The following is a 22,392-nucleotide window of genomic DNA, read 5'->3' as shown; positions in this document are numbered from 1 at the left end:
GGAAAAGTGAGGAGGGGGTGTAGCTGGTAGCTACGCTTTGCAAGTAGTCATTTTGACTCCTATCTTTTGTCCAATGCTGGAGGGTGCATGAGTCGAACCAAGCTGTAATCTGAGATTATAACCGGATTCGAACCCACAACACCCGCCAGGGCATGTGGTTCGTTGGTATTTGTACTTTTGAACCATAGAGGCACTGGACGAAAGAAGACTGCAAAACCCACTTATCAAGATAGCGACGCGTCTGGTTGGGTTATAGACACCAATTGTGCCTCTTCCTCCGTCTATTGTAGATAACCATAACCACCGACCGGACCGAGACGTTTTAAATCTAACCTGTATTTACTGGCAGCACGACGACACTATGCAGGGCCTTACGACTTGCAAGGTACTACACGTGACGTTGTTCGTCTGTCAGCGTGTTAGCCACGATTCTCAGCGAAAAATATTAACTCCACTTGAGTTTTTATTTAGTTGTTCGCTATACAACTGAAAATGCTTGATATGATTTTTTAATGCTTTAAAAGTCGAATCGTTATTCACAGCGGGAGGCTAGTTTTTAGTCTGAGACGAAATAAAAAAGACACCAATATTTTATTAATATCGTTGCGTTTGCAGCTTTCAAATTCCAAACATAGAAACAATGTTCGACGCCCTCGACGGAAGCAATTATCTATATTTAAATCCCTTCATTATGAAAAGTTCATTAACAATTCTGTTTTCAATATAGCAATATCACACTATTTTGGTGCTTGAATTTCACTATTAGTTTATTCCGTTTGTATACTAAAAGATTTGGTTGCTCTTAGTTCAACTGATTTTCTTTAGAACTTTTTCGTGAACAGGAACTATTTTTTTCTTTATTAATTGAATATTCTAGGACATCAGGAAAATAAATAAATTCTAGCTTGGTGCCTAAAATCTGTTGTATTTTATGTTTAAATCAAACTCACATCTTCAGCTCCTGTGTTTGCATCGTCTCTTAATTTTGATACCTTGATAGCCTAAAGCTGAACTAAAAACACGCAATGTAATAATCGTCAGTCGTGAATATTTTTATCGTCAGAGGTTGAGTACGTTCATTAAATAGTAGAAAAAGTTTACATCGTAGCAGACTCCAATATTGTAGATAGATTTTCCTGTACCATCCGCTTTATCCTAGAACAATAAAAAAGGAATCGCAGTAGTTAAGCACGCTAGCATTGGCTTCGTCCCAAATTCAATCCGGTAAAAAGAGGTCACACCATCCGCATCTAGCGTTGTCATTTCACAAACCAGTCTAATTAAAACGGCAGTAATCAGCAAACTTTGAACTCGGCTTGTGTGTGAACTGCAGATGAAAATTGTTCTCGCTATTGTGAATATGCGCATCCTGCGTTGCAATTCCGCCAGCAAAGTTAGCCGTCGTCGGTGGTGGTGGTGCGGAGGTGGAATAGCCTGCTTTCGCTAGCTGCACTTGCCGTGCCGAGCGAGCATACAATTAGGTCGCTGATTTGCCTATCTGCACTTCTTGGGTGCTTTTAATTTAGTTAAGCTAATTTGGGATGCGCCAGCACCAGCGCTTGAACAGTTTGTGTTAGCGTTCAAAGTTCAAAGCAATCATACCGATTTGCATAGTATGCATCTAGTGTGGGTCGGTTTCTTATGAAAATTGTAATGAGCTAAAGTCAAAGTTTTTATATTTTGCATTAAATACTATATACGATTTCCCAGTTAGCTTTGAGGTACGATGCTGGTCTAACAAGCCAGTTGTCATATGTTCGAATCTCGGTTGGGCAGTGCTGCTAGAGTCAGTAGGATTATTGCGCTAACCACGTAATTACATGTACTATAATAACGAGTTGTAAAGTAGGGTCTTAAAAACGTTTGAATCTTTGCTTTGCTTGACGTATTATTTCTGATTTCAAAAACTTATGATATGGTTAGTAAGCATAGAAAAAGCTAGTCAGTGCTAGTTTTGCGTTTAGTACTAGTAGCAATCTCTTATTAGTATTCGAAATAAAAAAGCACGATTCAGTCTAGCCCGCAATTTATGAAATAACGATACAAAATCTCTGAAACAATCGGACAGACAAACGTAATACAATCAATAAACAAAGTCTTTGTTCTGCATTGCTACAAAGCATATACAACATAGCTTCAAAAAAATCGTTTCTCAATCCGGCACTACTGCATCCCTGCACTGCAGATCCGAATAGCTACTGCTCGGGTGCCAACATCTAATCTAGAATCACTTATGCAGATTGATTCTGAACTAGCAAAAAGAGGATTTTCGCTGACTCGCCAATATGGGTTCAAACAGCTGCTGTGCTGAGGGATTACGGGACCGGCGCGACGGCGGCGGCGGCCCGGTCCGTTGCTTGAGATTCGTGAAAGTGAAATCGAAAATAATACCTCACCGGTTCTAACGAACTTTTTTGTTGCTTCTTCGGAAACTACCATAAGCGCACAAATAACTGAGCTGCATTGAGTTTTCATCCCGATTGTCCAGACAAAGCGAACCATGAAGCAAGCACAACAGAGGGAAGAAAAGCCATCATGGCCCGCATTGTTTTTATTGAGTGCTTTAGTACGTTATGGCGACTAGCACAATTGAATGTGGAAAAAGCAGAAACTATTCCTATCTATCTACCAGTGCCATTTGATCTGCGTCGAAATTTATGCAAGTTTACCTACCCAAATCCTGCAATCCTGTAATAGTAGCTAAAAACTACTCAACTTAAGGTGAAATTAGTCGTCATCGATTCTGCCAATTTCAAAAGCAGTTTTTTTGTTTGAAACAAAAACTCTAGTCATGAAAATATATTTGAATTGTTCAGATTCGCAAGAACAATGCAGTATTTACAATTTTACGAATAAAACTCCGCTTTTGGGCCCAAAAACTGCTTCCAAAATTGGGCTTTCCGACCAAAAGTTGATGACTGCCAATTTCCCGTCAACTCGTAGTGAACTATCACACAATCACGGGACTCCTTATCAGATGCTGTCCCGTTCTTGATCATTTAAAGTATATCGGCAAGGTGATTGATTAATTAGTTCTCGAGTTACGAGGAAATTTGTATTTCATTTGTACAGGAGCCCCCCTCCTGAAGCGGGGAGAGGTTTCAATTCATCATAGAAAACTTTCTTGTCTCCAAAAACACCCACATTTCATATTTTGTTCCATTTGCTTGATTAGTTCTCGAGTTATGAGGAAATTTGTATTTCATTTGTATAGGAGCCCCCCTCGTAAAGTAGGCAGAGGTTTCAATTCACCATAGAAAAAATTCTTGTCTCCAAAAACACCCACATGTCAAATTTGGTTCCATTTGCTTGATTAGTCCTCGAGTTATGAGGAAACTTGTATTTCATTTGTATGGAAGCCCCCCTTTTAAAAGTGAGAGGAGTCATTATTCCCCTCGTAAAGAGGGGAGGGGTCTCAATTCACCATAGAAAAAAAATTGCCTACAAAAACACCCACTTGCAAAATTTGGTTCCATTTGTTTGATTAGTTCTGGAGTTATGAGGAAATTTGTATTTCATTTGTATGGGAGCCCCCCCTCTTAGTGGGGGGGAGGGATCTCTAACCATCATAAGAACCTTCCCTGGCACCAAAAACCCCTACATGCCAATTTTCACGCCGATCGGTTCAGTAGTTTTTGATTCTATAAGGAACATAGGGACCGACAGACAGACATCCATTTTTATAGGTATGGATGTAGTACCGAATTGAGGTGGTTACAGGGTTACAACTATCCAGTTCAACGCCAGCAATGTGTATGAACAGTCTGTAAACTTTGAAAGATTATCGCAGTGGAGTTTTAACCAAATGCCCTTCTGAATGAACTGAATGAATTATGAACCAATCATCGTGCAGCAAAGTTCTTGGATTTATAATCAACGCAGTTTATTGGGAAGTTTTTTATCAAGTCAGCTTAGTTGAAGGATGGGCTATGATGGATCAAATATTTATGCTGCGGAAGTTCCTTCAAAAAGGTTGTGAATATAGAGTGTTCGTTGACTTCAAAGTTGCATATTAAACCATTGATCGAAAAGAGTTATGGAAAAACATGAACGAAAATGGCTTGGTAGGATTCTGGGTAAATTGTCGCGCTCATTCGAATCCCACAGAGGACTTTGTAAAGGTGGTCGTTTGTCATGCCTGCTTTTTCACATAGCGGTAGAAGGAGTTATGCACTGATTAGATATCAACACGTGGAACATGATCTACAACAAATCAAGTCAACTCATTTGCTTTGATAGAGGACGCAGTCCGCAGCCACCTTGGATGCAGCAACAGACCGGCTCCTAGAGAGTAATCAATTTTCGGTCCTCCCGGAGGACGTCGGAAACGACGATACTGTCGCCAAAAAGGAACGCGTGCCCCGTTCTTCACCCCTGTTTGGGACGACATCCCCTCGAACATGGTCCCACGTGGTCTGCTGCCAATCGAGGTGGCAATAGTACAAACTGAACTGGGGAGGGTTGGAGTGAAACAACAGGCTTACCCGATGGATCGTGGAACTGAAGCCAATGACAGCTCTCGGGATTAGTTACTACCGGTCCACTTTCTCAAGGACACCACCACCATCAGTGCTCCACGCAACATCCGCGGCTTGTTCCGAATAATCTTAGAGTGAGAGCACTAACGCTCGCCGCCTCGTGATGTTACCGAGAGTACCAAATGGCTTTGGTCACGGTGTTAAGAATTGCAAAATGGGCCCGCGTTACTGGCTTACTGCCTTTACCGATATGGTGGACAGTCGGCCCGACGAAACTACCATCGTGCCAACCAGGGGCGTAGCCAGAAATTTTTCTTTGGGGGGGGGGGGGGGGTTTACAAAAAAAATCACATAGCCTAACCTTAAGGAGTTTATTCAGGAAATGGGGAACTATTTTCAACCATCATAAGCTTTTTTGGTTTATACTCCGGGCTCTTCATTTGACTTCAAAAATAAACAAATTGATATGAAAGAATCTTCAAATCTTGGCTGGGAGAGACTATTAGTGTCAATAGGATCGAGTCCCTTCCAAGCGCGGCAAAAGTCGAGACAAGTTGACAGCTTAACCTGCATGCTTTTCAACATCGTCCTTGAGAAGATGATCCGGCGAGCAAAATCGAAACGAGAGACTCAATTTTCAGTGAAAGTATCAAACTTTTTGGCTACGCAGATGACTTTGATATTGTAGACCGAAACTGCGCAACGACGGAGGCCATCTGCGCTAGACTGAAAGCGGAGACTAGTAGGATTGGGCTAAAAGTAAATGCGTTGCAGGCCAAATACATGATTGGTAGAGGCTCAAAAAGACGAACGTGCACTTTTCGTGGACGGTAATCGTTGGGATCGCTGGTGGCCGTGGTTAACACAAATAAGGAGATCCTACGGCGCATTTAAGCAGAAAATCGTCTACTTTGCTCTTCGCAAAACGCTTCCATCCGCTAGCAAACGATAGCCACCGTACGATGCTGACATAGCACATAGCCCTTATTAGACCGGTAGTTTTTATGGATTTGAAGATACTCAGGGAGGACAGCCCGCACTTGCGGACGATATTTCATGGAGCAAAAGCTGGAAGCGAAGAGCGGCGGAGGTACACTAGAATCTCTTTTTACGTCTATTTATTTTACGTGATTTCCTTTTGCGTCAATATTTATACATACGGAATTTGAATTAATGTCGTCTCGTTTTACGTCTAAAATTTGAATTAATGTCCACCCTTTTTTCGACCGATTGTTCTTACGTCCCATAATAGTGGACGTAAAACGAAATTTGCGTGTATATGAATCACGAGCAGCAGACATAACTTGGGGAGATTACCATCGGATATCTGGTAACGGTAAACTACGGTGGACCGGACAGTCATAAGGAATAAGTTTCTATTTAACAACCCCAAGGGCACCCAGAACAGAGGGGCTCTACGTGCGAGATGACTCAACTTGGCCTTGCGATTTGCGCCTTTTGAAACGCCTGGAAAATCGGCGACGAGTAACCCAAAGTTGAGTTGCATGCAGTCGACTAGTTGAAACAGCACGAGGTCTATTCCACCATCAAACATCTAATGAGGTTGCGTAATGTATACCGTCGCCAATAGCAGTGTACTGGTGATCGGCAGAAAAAATCTATGACAAACCCTAGATCCAGGAACGAATTCGAGAGATAAGAAACAAGGAATTCCAACAGAAGCTGCAGCAAATTCCACCTCATTTAAAGCCATTCTGGTCCATGACTAAGGTCCTCCAGAAGAATTGAAAGCGTATCCTTCGGTTCATCCCAAGTGAAAAAGCGGATGCACTGGATCAGCAGTTTGTAATATCTCACAATCTGGGACAGAATATTGTTAACCCACATGAGTACTCGATCAGACAACTTGGTACCTGAGGAAGAAAAAATAACCACTGACGAGCTGATGGACCATGTCAAGGGATCTAGAATCATGATAACCCCCGGATTCGATAACACGTTCAATATCGAGCTCAAACACTTGAGCCACGGCTCTTTTACCTTTGTAGCGACCCTATTAAAACGACCCTGGGAGCTTGGCTTCTACCCTTCAATGTAGAAATAAACTAAAATTATCCCAGGGCTAAAACTGGGGAAAGATCCTGCTGTTTCCAAGAACTATCGGCCCATCAGCTTGCTCGCTGCCCTCTCCAAGCTGTTTGAGAAGTCAATCCAACGCCAGATTTATTCTTTCACTGATAAGAATGGTGTTTTCTTGGAGGAACAGTTTGAATTCCACAAAGGACGGTCCACCATCTATCAACTCCATGGAGTTACTAAAATAATCCAGCGAAACAAGACGGTATCCAAGACGACCTCAATGGTGCTCTTGGATATCGAAAAGGTATTCTTCAATGTGTGGCATGACGGCCTGGTGTTCAAGCTGCATCGACACAATTTTCCGATGTATCTTATTAAGATCATTAGAAACTACCTGTCAGGCAAAGTGTTCCGAGTATCCGTGAATAGTGTCTGTTCGCAAACATTTAACATCACTGCAGGTGTACCGCAAGGGAGTATCCTGGGGCCAATTTTATATAACAAACATCTAACATTCATCCTCTCCCTTGGGGAGATGCATTGTCTCACTTTGCGAACGACACAGCAATCATGTATGCGGACTATATTTTACGAGCTGGAGCATTGTGATCAATGCGGCTAGAACCCAGGTTATACATTTCCCACGAAGTCGCCGAGGCTTGTTCCGGTCAAGAACGTAAGGGTTCGATGCGGTTACTCTATCATCCAGTAGCCTGATGAAGTCACTTACCTCGGTCTCATACTTGACAGGCAGCTTATCTGCTGGTTTCATGTAAATAAAATCATCAAAAATCTAGCATACTCCAAACTGAGCCTGACGGATCCGCTGGCTGTCTACCAACAAATAATCTACCCAGCGATAGACTATGTGGTTCAGGCCTGGTTGGGCTGTGCTAGGACACACTAGCTGAAGCTTCAGTATGTACAAAATAAATGCCTAAAGATGATCCTGAACCTGCCCCCTAGATGAGAATAAGCGAAATGTATTAGCTCGCTGCCCTGGATACCCTGTAAACTGAGTTTGATCTAATCTTGTTTTTACTGGTGGGACGACGAATTGTAGAACCACCGTTTCAAAAAAATATCAATATGTGACAGACCGGCATTTCAAGGTCAAGACTAAAAACACGGGGTTTGGTCTATTTCATACACTCGAAAAAATCAGCACGTCAAGTTTACGTGAAAACATAGGTAATTCTTATCCATCAAACTTTTCATGTAACATTCACGTGAATTGTCGGTAACTCGCACTCATACTAACCAGTCTACGTGCGATCCCAGTAAATTTTATTAGTTTTCCCATTAACTAGTACATGAAGTTCACGTAAGTTGCTGTACAGAAGTTTACATGATTTTTCACGTGGATGCGACGTGTCGATTTTTTTGAGTGTAGGAACGGAGCCTTTTTTCGAAAACCCGCGCGAACAGCGCCAGCGCCACTCACAGTACCTTGTAAGTCGCAAGGGCCAGCATAGTGTCGTCGTTCCGCCAGTAAAAACAAGGTTAGATTAAACTTCTCGATCGGTGGTTTCCCAAGAAACGTTTATGCGCTGATTAAACATTGCTAACATAGTTATTCAGCCATAGCTGAATATGCATCGAATAAAATTTATGTAAACAATTCTACAATACCTATTCAGCCGAAATTGGAGAACATATACAACCTATTTCGTTTGAGGCAGCAAAAACACTTCTTAAGCAGTAATATCGGCTCTGTGCGCCTTGTTTACAGCTTTGCGCAGATTGGTTACCGCCATCCGGGGTGACATTGTACCACGGGGGTGCGATTGTGCCAAAAACCAAGAATGTTTATTTGTGAAAATTTATTATAACTATAGAAACTGGTGACCTAAATTCAAAATGATGATGAACATAACATATTTATTCATTACTTAGGATGGAACACAGATAATATTAGCAAACTATTTAGTCTAAACTGGGTTTCAAAGTTCGCGATCAAAAATACTCGGAAATAACGCTTGTAAACAATGTCCCGCGTAAACCAACCTAGACAAGAAATCGCATCAACTTGCTATTTTGAAGGTATATAAACTAATCATTTACAATGTATTGAAAGGTTATTATGCGCTAGATAAGTTTTGTTTACGAAAATAATATTTTTCGAAACTTTGTACGTCTTGAGCTTCACGAGGGTGAGATTGTGCCAAGCCATAATGATCGATCCAATTTGTGGAATTCACATACACAACAAAAATACGTCAGAATATACCAGTACACTCACATTCTGTACTATTGAGCACAATATTTTGACAGATTAGATTGCATCATCCATTTTGGAGCAAACAGCATCATAGGTCTGCTAAATAATTTAAACTAATTTTTACTTTTTCTCTGGAAATTTCAGATGCTTTGAATAAACACTCTAATATAAGACGAATATATTATACCGTGTATAAACTGCCAGTTTTAAGGAGGGGGAGGGGGGTGGGATGGGCCACATGTTCTGCGGCCGCGGGTTCTTGAACGAAATACTGGTTACTTCTGTTAAATGTTCTGTTAACTACGAACTCATTTTTAGTTATTTCAGTCCTCCACGGGTTACTTTCGGTCATACTTTTTGTATGACGTTGTTTTTGACCGACCCCCTGCCCCTAATAGTTCACTTAGTCCATGGACGGCCCATATGAACTACTTTACAATGATATTTATGTGTATTGTTTATAAACATGCTAATGTTCGCTGTTTAGGTATTTACCTTAACTTTATGCTTTTGGCACAAAGTCACCCCCTAGAAGGAGTGAGATTGTGCCAAAGTTCATGCACTTCCAGTAAAATTAGGTTTCATTGTAAAATTGTTTGTAGACTGAGTTAAAGAATAAAAGCGGACTTTTTTGGCACAATCTTACTCCGGATGACGGTACAATGAAAAAAACAATAACAATCTAGGTTTTTATCGTATTAATATGGCCTTATTTCATCACATTCTACGTGACAGACATTCTCTAGCGAATATGGCGTTTTTACGCTTAAAATTATGGTGGCTCAACCATGCCTACTCAAGTGGCCCGATACAAAAAGTGCTTTTTTAGTATTTCACCTTATCATAACCAAACTCCTCACTGGAAAGGATTTTTCTATAGTCTTCGTGTGAAGCACAACACACTTAATAGATTTTCAACAAAATTTCGTTGTTACACAAAATGAGATTTTCCAAAATTTTTATTGCAGTTAAACTTTTTCTACGACTCACGAATGTTCAATTGCTGGGGCCCCATGATTTATGAAATCAACCGATTTGATGATTGAAAATTCAGTTTCAAATGGGACTACTGGGGCCCCGAACTTTAGGCCAAAATTTCTCTTTCAATTAAACTTTTTCTATGAATCACGAATGTTCGATTGCTGGGGCCCCATGATTCATGAAATCATTTAAGTTGAGCTGTTGGGGTCCAAGCTCCGAAAATATTACCAGCTTCAATTCTGAATATTGAAAAGTAGAATTAGTATTTCATGCGCAGTTATTTGACTACATATAAATATTGTCGGCTTAAGCTCCATACTCAGTCGGCTTAAGTTCCATACTCAGTCTACTTCAGTGGCGACGGTCCGTTATCGATCCTGCGCCGAATGAATTATGATCCTACCTTTCTCCAAACCTCTCGAACACCAGCTGAACATGCATCATCCTCGATAGCGCACATCTATCAGTGCGATGTTTACTCCGAAGTCTACGGTCTCTTCTTGATTCTCTGCTTAAAATAATTTTGGCTACTCTTTCGTCGGGCATTCTAGACACGTGACCAGTCCAGCCCAGACTGCCACACTGTACTATCTTCATTATAACAGCATATTTGCATTCTTAATATAGCTCGTGGTTCATGCGTCTGCGCTACACTCCATTTTGGATTTTGCCAAACGCTAAACCCCCAAGCATTCGTCGATCAGCTTCTTTTAGCGTCCATGATTCATGTCCGTAAAGGGCCACCAAGAGGATTAGTGTTCTCTAGAGGGTCTGTTTTATGCGAATTTGCAAGCTACGGGACTTCAGCTACAAAATGTAATGGCTGCGTAAAGGCCAATTCGCAGCTGTAATTAGTCGTTTTATTTTGTGACTTACATCGTTGTCACATGTCACGAGCATGCCAAAATATATTCAGTTCCTCTTCGACACCAACACCATTTGGATTTCCACGCCATGTACTTCGTTTTGGCGGTGTTAATGGTAAGTCCCAATTTCTCAATAAATGACCTGAAGGCTTCTTTCGCTGCTCTACTTTTGATTTTGGTGATATCGACGTCATCCGCAAAATCAAAAAGCACGTGAGGTCTCATCTGCTATTCTGACTCATAATTTTTACTCATCCAGCGTCACACGAATTAACGTAACTAGTCCTGTGGGAAAACCATGTCCTAGCGTTAACTGTCACAGCTCATTTCGTTTGACTGAATCGTATGCCACCTTGAAATCCATAAAAATATTATGAGTCTGCAAGTTGTACTCCCGGAACTCGTCAGTTATAGACGCAGGGTAAATATCTGATCCATCGTGAAGCGACCCTCATGAAAACCAGCTTGATACTCGCCGACGAAGAACTCAGCTAACGGACTCAGTCTAAAAATTGAGTAACGTAATGCCTCGATAGTTTTTACTCTCAAGGCGATGTCCGTTTTTAAAATTATGGAAAATGAGGCCAATCAACCACTCCTCCGATATTTATTTTCCTCCCATATTCTATTCCTCACAATGAGGTGGCGAATTGTTTCGTACAACTGCTCGCTCCCCGTTTTTAGAAGTTCAGCCAGGATCATCCTTTACAGCAACCTTACCATTTTTCAGCTCACTGATTGCTCTTTTGACCTCCTCCTGTGTTGATGGCTCCATAGTTTGGCTTTCGCTCAAAATTCTTATCCTGTAGCTGCTGATCTTCGTGTTTACTTCTCTATTCAACAGCGTCTGGAAATACTCTTCCACCTGGCTGCTACCGTTGTTTTGTCCGTAAGCAGGTTGCCAGCACTATCATTGCACATCACAGGCATTGAAATCGTGTGAAGAAATTCTACAGAGGATTCGCACAGAATACCTTGCTTATAGAAGCAGGATTCTTATAGGAGAATCCTAGAGTTTAATCCCAGGGATAGCTATAACTCGGCACGGGAATCACCTGCACTATGAACTGTTCTGTTCTGACGTGTAGACGCAGTAAGCTGCTCATATATTGAGCTATTGACATCATATCATTTATTACGCAAATCAAATCAAATGATCACGCTGCGGCAGATCCTCCAAAAAGTCCATGAATACAGAATTCAACGGACAATTATTTCATTGATTTCAAAGTTGCGTATGATACCATCGACCGTAAAATCATGGCCATTCTAACCTCGCAGGGGACTTTATCAACACGATGGTCCCTCAGGTGGGCTGCTCAACATTCCGTTACAGGATGTTATGAAAGGAGCAACACACAGGCACAATCTTCAGCAAATCTAGTTAGTTCGTCTGTTTTCATAATGAAATGGATATTGTCGATAGAACAGCATCTGTGGTGGTGGCTGAACAAACTTAAACTCAAAGCAGCGAAGATTGGGTTAAGGTTAAAAGCGTCAAAACTAAAGTACCGTGAACCGCTAATATGGCGCACACGCTAAAAGCTGGTAACTCGGCTAATAACGACTGAGTTTGTTTTGTTTCGAGCATCGAGCCGCTATGCTGCCCGTTCTCCCGATACTCGACACTCGACAGTGCCTGAGTCGAGTCGAGTTGCACGACATAACTTACAAAATAGAGCCCATATTCATTCGATTTACTGTCCTTGTAACGCTGATGTCTTTTGAGTAGATGTCTTTTTTGTGTTAATTTACTATCATGAGAATATTGCAAACTGGGGCCCCTAATATCAAAGGTCCGGCGAGCCCTTTGGCTCCCAGCCCGCCCCTGCCAGCGCCTCTATGGTTCAAAGTATTTTTTGGATTAACCTGCGTCTAAATACAAATGACTTTGCTTTAAGGTGAAGTTAGTCGTCATCGATTTTGTACCTCAGCTGCTTAGTTTCAGTCAAGTCCATGTTTTCCTATAGGGGAAGGGCGGTAAAGACGGATACCTTAAGGTCAAGACTCAACATATACTCAAATATAACTGTATTGATCGCAATTTTCATACAAACTGAACCTTTAGGTCTCTGTCTAATATAGTTACAACGTGTGCTAGAAAATTTCTTCCAAAATTTATACTTTTTTTTAATATTATAAACATTATGTATAAATCAGACTTTCTGCGCCTGGGCGGGAAAGACGGACACTTGATATGGGAAAAACGGACAGTCGCGAAAAGGTATCACGCGTCGACGAATTATCACTATTAAGAAAGATTAATATATTTCATCACGTATTTGGGAAAGAATTGGCTTGGGAAAACCCCCTTCCCGATCCCCACTTTGAGCGAGGAAATAAAATGGTTCCCTTATATATTCTTCAATATTTTAATTGGTGATGAATTAAACGTTTCTAAAAGTTGGCCTATTCCAACTGTTAAATGGCTTCTGCATACTTTTTCATATATAATATGTAAGTATTTGCAATTTTAGTCGTTGTTGGGCAAAATGAATACGAAATATTTGTGTCCGTCTTTCCCTACCTTCAGGTGTCCGTCTTTCCCGACTTGGATACCGTTTTTTCAAATTTTAATAACTTTTTACTGAATATTCAAAAATTCACTAGATTTCTAATGGACATTCAGTGAAGGGTCAAACCAACATAATGTCGTCGATATAGTACGAAAGTGTTGCTTTTTAACGATTTACCAGCTATTTTCTTCACATACAAAATTACATCAGTTAACGTATTTACGCATTTTTTCTTTGTTTTACTTATAAATTTGACAACTGCGCTGCTACAAAGCGGCAATTTAATTCAAAAATGTTCATTTATTCTATAGAAACATTTCCCATCATTGGTTTGCTTCAAAAAAATATTGTTTATGAAATATGACAAGTGTCCGTCTTTCCCGCAGTATCCGTCTTTACTGCCTTTCCCCTACCACAACCCTTCAGTATTAACGAGAAATTTGTAAATTTACATTCAATCAACTGCAATTACACTACAATTACTGCTTGACTGCATGACCTGCTATTCGAAATCTCTTGGTTTCGAAATAAACCGGTTGGATGGCTTATATAACGGAAGTGTTGGATGGTAAGATGGATTTTAACGAAGGAATGAGTGAATGATATATCTTCTTATCTTGTATATAATACAGAAATCTGTAAAAAATGTTAGTATGTAACATTTTATCAACAAATATCACCATTGTTCAACTTACTCATTGTGATCAAACCTAATTTTATGGCTAACCCCCGAAGTTAGAAATCCTTTTAGGGCTCTGCATTGTTTTGCGGTTCATCGAGTTACATCATTCAACCTTTTTGCATGAATCGCTCAATTGGGAGTACACTCATGCTGCTGCAGTAGGTCATCCGGACAGGCTGCATAAACTTCACTTTCATTGTGCCCAACACCAAGCAGCGTGCATAACTTTTGACTATGATGCCCAAAAAAAATAAAAATAAAACCAAAAACAGATGCTATGGTGCCGCACCTTCTGGCGGCATGGCCATAGTAAGCATTCGGATAATTGTCAGTTAAGTCGGTGTAACGGCGCCTAAAATCAGCAAATCGGCGTGACCCAAAAACCGTCAGCATAGACAGCCGGCTTACGTCTATATTGCCCATCGGAATCGCCCCCTGATTGTGCATTTTTGGCTTGGAACCAAGAGCCACAAAGCGATAAAGCATAATTGTACGGTATAGTAGAGGAAAAATGTTGGGTTTTGGATAAAAAGCAACGCCAAAGACCTCAAAAGTAAATAAACAAATGTGCATGAGTACTCCAGTCGATTAATATATGAATGGTCCATGTCTAATGAGTTTCGTTTTCCAAGTTGCGTTTTGGGTAGTCCACTTGCTAGTACCACGAAAAGGCTGTTTACCGAAATTGTATAACAAGCACAACTGCTGCATTTACAGCTGTAAACAGGGTTGAATTCACTCTGCACAAATTTACGGGCTAAATATCTTGAGTTAAGTAGTTATTTTATTTTTAGTCTATAAAATCTCAGCAATACAGCGGTGTTGCTTTTTTAATTGAATAATTTATTATGTGCATGTTTGATGAAACAAAATATCGTCTATACATGGATGTAGCTGGTTCGAAAAGAAACTATGTCTACGTTCTTTGGAGTTCAAAGTATTCAAAGTTCGACCCTGGATGTGTTCAGCTGTGGATGACGAATTTGTCTAGCGGTGGAACTCCACGGGCTAGCCTAGCAGGAGGAAGATACCGACCAGACCGACTTCACTATCGTTTCTTGCGTTTCTGTTTGCTTCTGTCTGCCTGCAGCGATTTGGTTAAATAATAAACCGAACAAAAGTGCAGACTTGCCAATCATCAGCATAATCATCTTCACTCGCCTTACCAGAGTGCTTATAGATAGCTAAACTGCAAATGAACAGCACACTGTTGGAGTGCTCCCATGTCGGGAAAACAAAACAGAAAGGGGGGCTACGTTTCAGGCGAAGTTTTTTCGGAAGCTGCTCATCTCTCCTCTCTTCGGTTTGAAACCAACGGCGGCTGGCCGGTGGGTTGGGATCCAGATGCAAACTAAAATTCGCTTTTCTATATATATACTTCGGGCAAGGTCCTCGCTGACTGTTACTTGCTTCTATCCTAGCAACTCGGTACGTTGAAAGTGAATCTTTTTCTGTTTCGCGACTACCGTACGTCAGTGTTCAATCAGTAGCTGTATGAACCAGTGAAAAACCGCAGTACAAATTAAGTTTTTCGTTGTGGCCTGCAAAAAGCACATGTAGGTGATTGTTTTGAGTTTCCCTTCTAATAGCAAATGCAGATTCTATCATCATTTTAAAAGGGCACTGTGTGTTAAAACGAGAAGTTATATGGTTTTATGCATTAATTTAGTGGAATATGAAGATACTGTAACGTGTGTTAACCAGCGATAATGATAAGCACATATCATCGAGTGCTGGAGACTCCAGAAAATATGCAAAGTGATTACTACAGAAAGATCACTTATCACTAGTCAATCGATTAAAAAGATATACGCCAACCTGTTTTACAGTATGTGAGTGCGCAAATATGTCACTGCTAGTGTAATGAAGTATCAGCAGATTATCCACATCCTCGTCTATTGTGATCATTTCACCGAGTACGTCGCAGAGATGCACACGCTTTTGATACATCCTTTGTCCTAATGTTCTGTCCCTTCTATCAGGGTTAGCTGTTGGAACACATCGTTCAGAAAATCGTGTGAATCAGTGTTTGCCGGTACTCTTATAGTTGACTTCATCTCGGGTCAGTTGATAATAGCCAGCGCATAATAATTGTTTACAATTGGTTAAAATTATGCGAATCTACAAGAACTCATCGATTACCTATCTTAAAATCATCTTCGCTGATTATCCGGCTTAAGTTTCCTAGATAACTATATGCCAAGTTTCCTCCGCTTGCAAACATAGTCTTAAGCTTAGGTTCGTTGTTATTCATTTCAATCCTAACGCATGTTTCAATCAAGCGTACTGTTACGTAATAATGTTAAACCACCGTAAAAAGGCAATATGGCGGCGTCCTTATTGCATTGTCAAACCAACTGGGTTCGAAAAAAGAAATCCAAGTTCTATGATTTGAAATTATAACCAGCCCTATCTCATATGGCTAAAGGTCCTGATGGCTACCTGTTCCCAGATCCGTCAGCATCTTCATTCAATAGAGCAATTTTGTTCTTATCGACGGTACGTCATTACAGATTATAATGCAGATGAACTCGATCGTGATCAGCCGAGACCGTGTAATCGACCTAGTTTTTACCAACAAGTGTGCCGTACGTTAATGCGCTGCATTCGAGGCCGTTGAGCCGTCTGTAGGCCTTGATCGATACCACCAAGCAATCGCTTTACGCCTTGCAATGTTTTGTGCTTTATTAATCGAATCTGAGCAGGAATTTTGATTTGACTTTCAAAGAACTAACTTTATTGCTCAATGCCTTTCCATAGCGGAGGTTGATTAGGTTTCATTGTATAATGCCAACTGAATATCTGAATGATATGTTTAGTTTGCACGAGTCTGCGAATTCTTCTTGTTGCCTGATATATTGGTTCAGTCATAATCAATCATGATTTCAAATTTTTTATGTGCAGTTTCAATTTAAAAGCTGCAACCAGGACCAGATGGCATACCATCAGTTGCGCAGAATCCCAATGTGCATCTTCATTTGCAACATGTTTTCCAAAATTTTTAGAGGAGTTTATTTTGCCCTCTGTTTTCAAGAAAGGCGACTAGCGAAAGACTACCGAAGAATTATCTCTGTTTCATGAAACAAAGCACCATATCTCCTGTGACCACTACGGGTTTCCCTAGACTTTCTATGTCTACACAAATTTGAAGTCGGTCTTCGGTTGAGTGAACCATGATTTTCTTTTAGCCAAAATGAAGTGGACGGATTTGACGCCTTTGTGGATTGATTGAAGTCGCACTTGGCTAACCGGCACATTTCACATTCACACATTCAAATCAATTCTGGAATCTGTCTGGTGTTCCATAAGGAAGCAATCCTGGACCATTGCGTATTCCACTGTTTTTTAATGGTCTGTACGCAGTACACCCGGGGTGCAGACATCTGTATAAGGATGACTAAATAGAAGCTCTTTCTTATTCATAAGGCTATTGAACTTCAGCGTCTCTTTTACATTTTTGTCGACTGGTGCAAAAAGAACGAGCTCATCATTATCAAGGTCATGGTCATGTTCTTCAACAGAAAACAAAATCCAATTAAATGGAACTACAATATCGATGGTGAATTGCTGGATAGTTTTCGTTATCAAAGTTCACCTAGCTGATAGGCTATCCTTCCATAAGCATTACTTCTACGTAATTGCGCAGGCCAATTACATTTACTTCACAATTCATTTCATCGCGCCAGTTAGCTTTCCAATATTGTTTAACTATAATCCTCCGATAACTTGTTATTCCCGAACAATCTTGCAAAATTCAGTGAGATGATCGAAACGTCGATGGGCTTTTCTCAGCGAGCAGTTTAGTCGTCCCTAGCTTTTAGAGGACAACACATAGTCGGCACTGAGTTAAAAGACCACTGTGACAGTCCTAATGATCGTCTTTTGAGGCAGGCTCCGATTGTTTGGTCACAATTTTTGCTTTGAATTGCTCATACCGATTGATGGAGTTGAGACAAATAGTTGTCGTCAACCTGTGCTCTTTTTTCTCAGTTCTCTATACTCAGTATTGCATAGTTAATAAAAGTCATGAGATTTGAGCTATATACTCGGTACTAGTTGAGCCCGAATCGTACGATCCGGAAAACATAAGTGTTTGTTCAGAATTAAGAAAACTGCAGATACATTCCATTGGCCAGTGTTTGCGAAGATGTTGAATCTTTGTGTTAGGTCTTTAAGTTCTTATATTGCATAATATAGCTCTAAGATGTACATAAAAGAGTCAGAGCCGGAAACTGAAACAAATAGTTTTTATGGTCGTATTGGATTTTATTTAACTGAATAAAAACTTCTGGCTGTTTGCAACATTTATGTAGTCTGATTAGAGTAAAATGTTGCCTAGAAAATTCTTGATCGTTTGCTATCATTAACTCATTTTTTAAAGTGTTGTGACTTGGACCGCTCAGATTTAACATCGACCATATGATATCGCGACAAGCAATTGAGTTGAGCAGGCGAGTCCAGCAGTCGAATTAAGCAGTTGGGTTGAGCAGTCGAGCCGAAAAGTCAAGTCAAGCAGTCTAGTCGAGGAGTTAAATCAAGCTGTTCAGTCAAGCATTCCGGTCGAGCAGTTGAGTCGAGTAGGCGAGTCGAGCAATTGAATCGAATAGTCGAGTCGAGCAGTCGTGTCGAGCAGTCAAGACGAGCAGTCAAGTCGAGCAGTTAAATCGAGAAGTCCAGCCAAGCAGTTTAATTGAGCAGTTAAGTCGAGTAGTCTAGTCGAGCGGTTGAATCGAGTAGTATAGTCGAGCAATTGAATCAAATAGTCGAGTCGAGCACTCGAGTCAAGCAGTCAAGACGACCAGTCAAGTCGAGCAGTTAAATCGAGTTCAGTCGAGCAGTTTAATCGAGCAGTCAAGTCGAGTAGTCCAGTCGAGCAGTTGAATCGAGTAGTCTAATCGAGCACTTGAGTCGAGCAATCGAATCTAATGGTTTATTCAGGCAGTCGGGTCAAGTTGTTAAGTCGAACAGTTGAGTCGAGCATTTCATTCGAGCAGTCAAGTCGAGCAGTTGAGTCAAGCAGCTCAGTCGAGTATTTGAGCAGTTTAGTCGAGTAGTCCAGTTGAGCAGCTGAGTCGAGCAGTCGAGTCGAGCAGTTAAATCAAGCTGTTCAGTCAAGCAGTCCAGCCGAGTAGTTGTGTCGAGCAGTCGATCTCGGCAGTTGAACCGAGCAGTTTAATCGAACAGTCCTGTCGAGCAGTTAAGTCGAGTAGTCCAGTCGAGCAGTTTAATCGAGTAGTCTAGTCGCACAGTTGAATCGAGTAGTCTAGTCGCGCAGTCTAGTCGAGTAGTCGGGTCAAACCGTTCAGTCGAGCAGTTAAATCAAACAGTTGAGTCGAGCAGTTCAGTCGAGTAGTCCAGTTGAGCAGTTGAAACGAACAGTTAAGTCGAGCTGTCGAATCAAACAGTTAAGTCAAGCAGTTGAGTCGAGCAGTCAGGTTGAGTGGCTAAGTCGAGCTGTTGAATCAAGCTGTCAGTCGAGTCGTCAGTCAGTCGAGCAATCAAATCGAGTAATTTAGTCGAGCAGTTGAATTGAGCAATCGGGTTGAGTAGTTGGGTCGAGTAGCCGATTCGAATAGTCCAATCGAGTAATTGAGTCAAGCAGTTCATTCAAGCAGTCGAATCAAGCAGTTGAGTCGAGTGTCGAATCGAACAGTTGAGTCGAGCAGATGAATCATGCTGTCCAGTCAAGTAGTCCAGTCGTGCAGTCGAATCGAACAGTCCAGTCGAGCAGTTCAATCGTGCAGGTAAGTCGAGCAGTCGGGTCGAGTAGTAAGTCAAGCAGTCGAATCTGTCCAATCAAGCAGTTGAGTCGAGTAGTCGAATCGAATAGTTCAGTTGGGTAATCAAATCGAGCATAAAAAATAAGAAAACTTATCCAATTTAATTCTACTATGTGTATTTTATTCAATGACACATACGTATTTCGCCTACGACTTGCAGGCTTCCTCAGTGTCTGTTTTCGAACTTCGAAAACAGACACTGAGGAAGCCTGCAAGTCGGTGGCGAAATACGTATCTGTCATTGAATAAAATAGTCGTAGGCGAAATACGTATCTGTCATTGAATAAAATACACATAGTAGAATTAAATTGGATAAGTTTTCTTATTTTTTCTTTTTAGGTTTCGTATTCTACTAAGACGCTCCAAAAACTTCAGTCAAATCGAGCAGTCTAGTCAAGCAGTTGAGCAATCGAGCAATCTAGCAGTCGACCAGTGAGGTGACTGAGAATATAACCCATTGCTACGAAAGCCCAACATCCTATCAGGGACCTGTTTTTAGTTACAGAGGTTACCGATAAGTCTCTTATGACGTCCTGTCAGAGACCTGGTTTTCGCTACAGACATATGCTTCTTATATAAATAGATGGAGTAAGAGGGAAACTTTCGAAGAAGTTATGCGTAGACAAAGAAAGTGCCCCGTAGTTTTAGCGCATATGTACTGAACTTTCAAGTTCAGAGTTACAAAAAACGGCAGGTGACGGTATCATCCGATACTCTTTAAATGATAAGGAGCGGGACAGTATGCAGTTTGGGGTCCCGGGCTTTTGCATTGTTCACTACGAATTAAGTTGAGTGGTTTTTTAGCTACTGCAGGATTTAATTAGATGGATGGTTAATTGTTTAGTCTACGACCCTGTATTTCCTTTCATGGGGATGAGTATAATCTAGGTGGGCAGTTTTTCTTATATAGAATAATTCTAAGGTGTTGGACTTCATTACTGAAGCTCAGCCTGAATCCAATCAGTTTACGGGGAGTTATAGCATATTTTCTTCGTGAATAGTATAAATAGTTCAGCTTATAAGCACCACAACATGGTAGTGTTTAGATCTTGGCCAGCAGTAGCCAAGGCAAGGGGGAGAGAACTCCTTATGGATATTCTTTAATCACTGAAAGCGTGACCAACGTATATCGCAACGATGCTGTGATTTCTCTGCTCGAAAGCATTGCTTGATTCTAGTTCATTGAAGTTTGGTCGTAATAATTGAAGCCAAGGACGTGTTAGCGAAAGCGCCTTCGATATCAAGGAAAGCACAAAGTGCAGTCGTTTCCCAAGCAACACAGCTTGTTATAAAACAGTATAGCATTATATATATCGGAACTTCTCTATTACCAGAAAAGCGCAAAAAATTGAAGTGTAATGAAACAACAATTGAAAGAAGTATGTATCAGGTTATTTCGTACCAATTTAAAACGTTATTATAGCATAAGTTAAAACTTGTTCTTCCACTAGTTTAAATTTAGTAATGTTGACATAATAAAAACTTCATGTTGACATGTTGACCAAAACAAACATTATTCGTTTGATATAAACTGTCAAATAAATTCATGTTATCACTAAACATCTCAAAACCTTAATAACAACGACATATGTTTTCAAAGTACGTTTATAGTACTCTTAAACGACTATTTTCCATGAATATTATTTTCAAACATGTTTTGTGTGTTACTTGGGTTGATGTTTCAGCGATTACTCAATATACGTCACTGAGCAGTGCAATCCATAGATTTGCCGTGTTAGTATGCATGTTGATTTTCAAGCAACGGAAAGTTCTTTTTGACTTCATTGCGGATAAATAAGTGAAATAAAGTCACCGAAACGTTGGAATATTAATAGCAAAACGTTGTTTTAGCAGCTTTCAAAACACCTGCAAAACTGACAAACCATCTCAAAGATATAGTTATCCATGATTCACTCCATCAACTTGAGAAGCGTTGATGTCAGACTTATTGGCCTAAGCATCAAAACCCTCTGCTTCCTTTGTTATGTTTTTTCTACCTTAGGTATGAATATAACTCTACTTTCCGCCGATTCTCCGGGATATGTCCCAAAATGAAAGTGGCTCGAAAAAGATTGATGAGCTCGGACATTATACCGCCGTCCATTTTTATAAGAAAATGGGTAGAGAAGCATCCAGACCTGGAGATTTCATTGGTTCAAAAACGTTAAGTGCCCAATTGGTCGAAACCTTCGTAAACAATCAGTGCACAAGCAGAGCCTACATTATCAGCTTCGTACAGCGGTGTATGCTTCTTGATCGTAACGTTTTCCGAAGGGCAAAGTAGCCCCATTTTCCGCATGAATGCGCCACTGGATCTCTTTACTAATGTTGTTTTATGCAGGTCTTTTTCGGGTCCTTCGAAACAAATTAAATCCTCTTTTACGGTAGGAATTGCACTGTGTTAGCAATTACACTCAACAATTGTTGTTTGCGGTTACCAGCAATCCTAAATACACGAATTCATCTACCACTTCTAATTCGTCACTATCAACGGTTACCATTTGTTCCCTCTAAACCTTTTCCTTTCATATACATGGTCTTCGACTCATTTATTTTTGACCAATCCTCCTAGACTCCGCTTTCAAACTGACACAGATTGCCAGCGCCGTCGCAAAGTTCCTTGCTATCTAATCTCACACTAATGCAGCCAATACTTGAAGGTATCCTAAAAAATGACGATTGTCTGAATCGATCATTTTTCTTGTCAACGGCCAGGCCAATTGCGCAGCATGTACCGCAAAGAGAATTTCAAAGAATCAAGTGGAAATTATAAATGATACTTAATTCCATTCAACTCTTTGAAATCGAAGGGAAGGAAGGAAGCGTGG

This window comes from Sabethes cyaneus, chromosome 3 (genome assembly GCF_943734655.1).
Source record: "Sabethes cyaneus chromosome 3, idSabCyanKW18_F2, whole genome shotgun sequence".
Taxonomy (NCBI): Eukaryota; Metazoa; Arthropoda; class Insecta; order Diptera; family Culicidae; genus Sabethes; species Sabethes cyaneus.
This window is presented reverse-complemented; position numbering follows the sequence as displayed.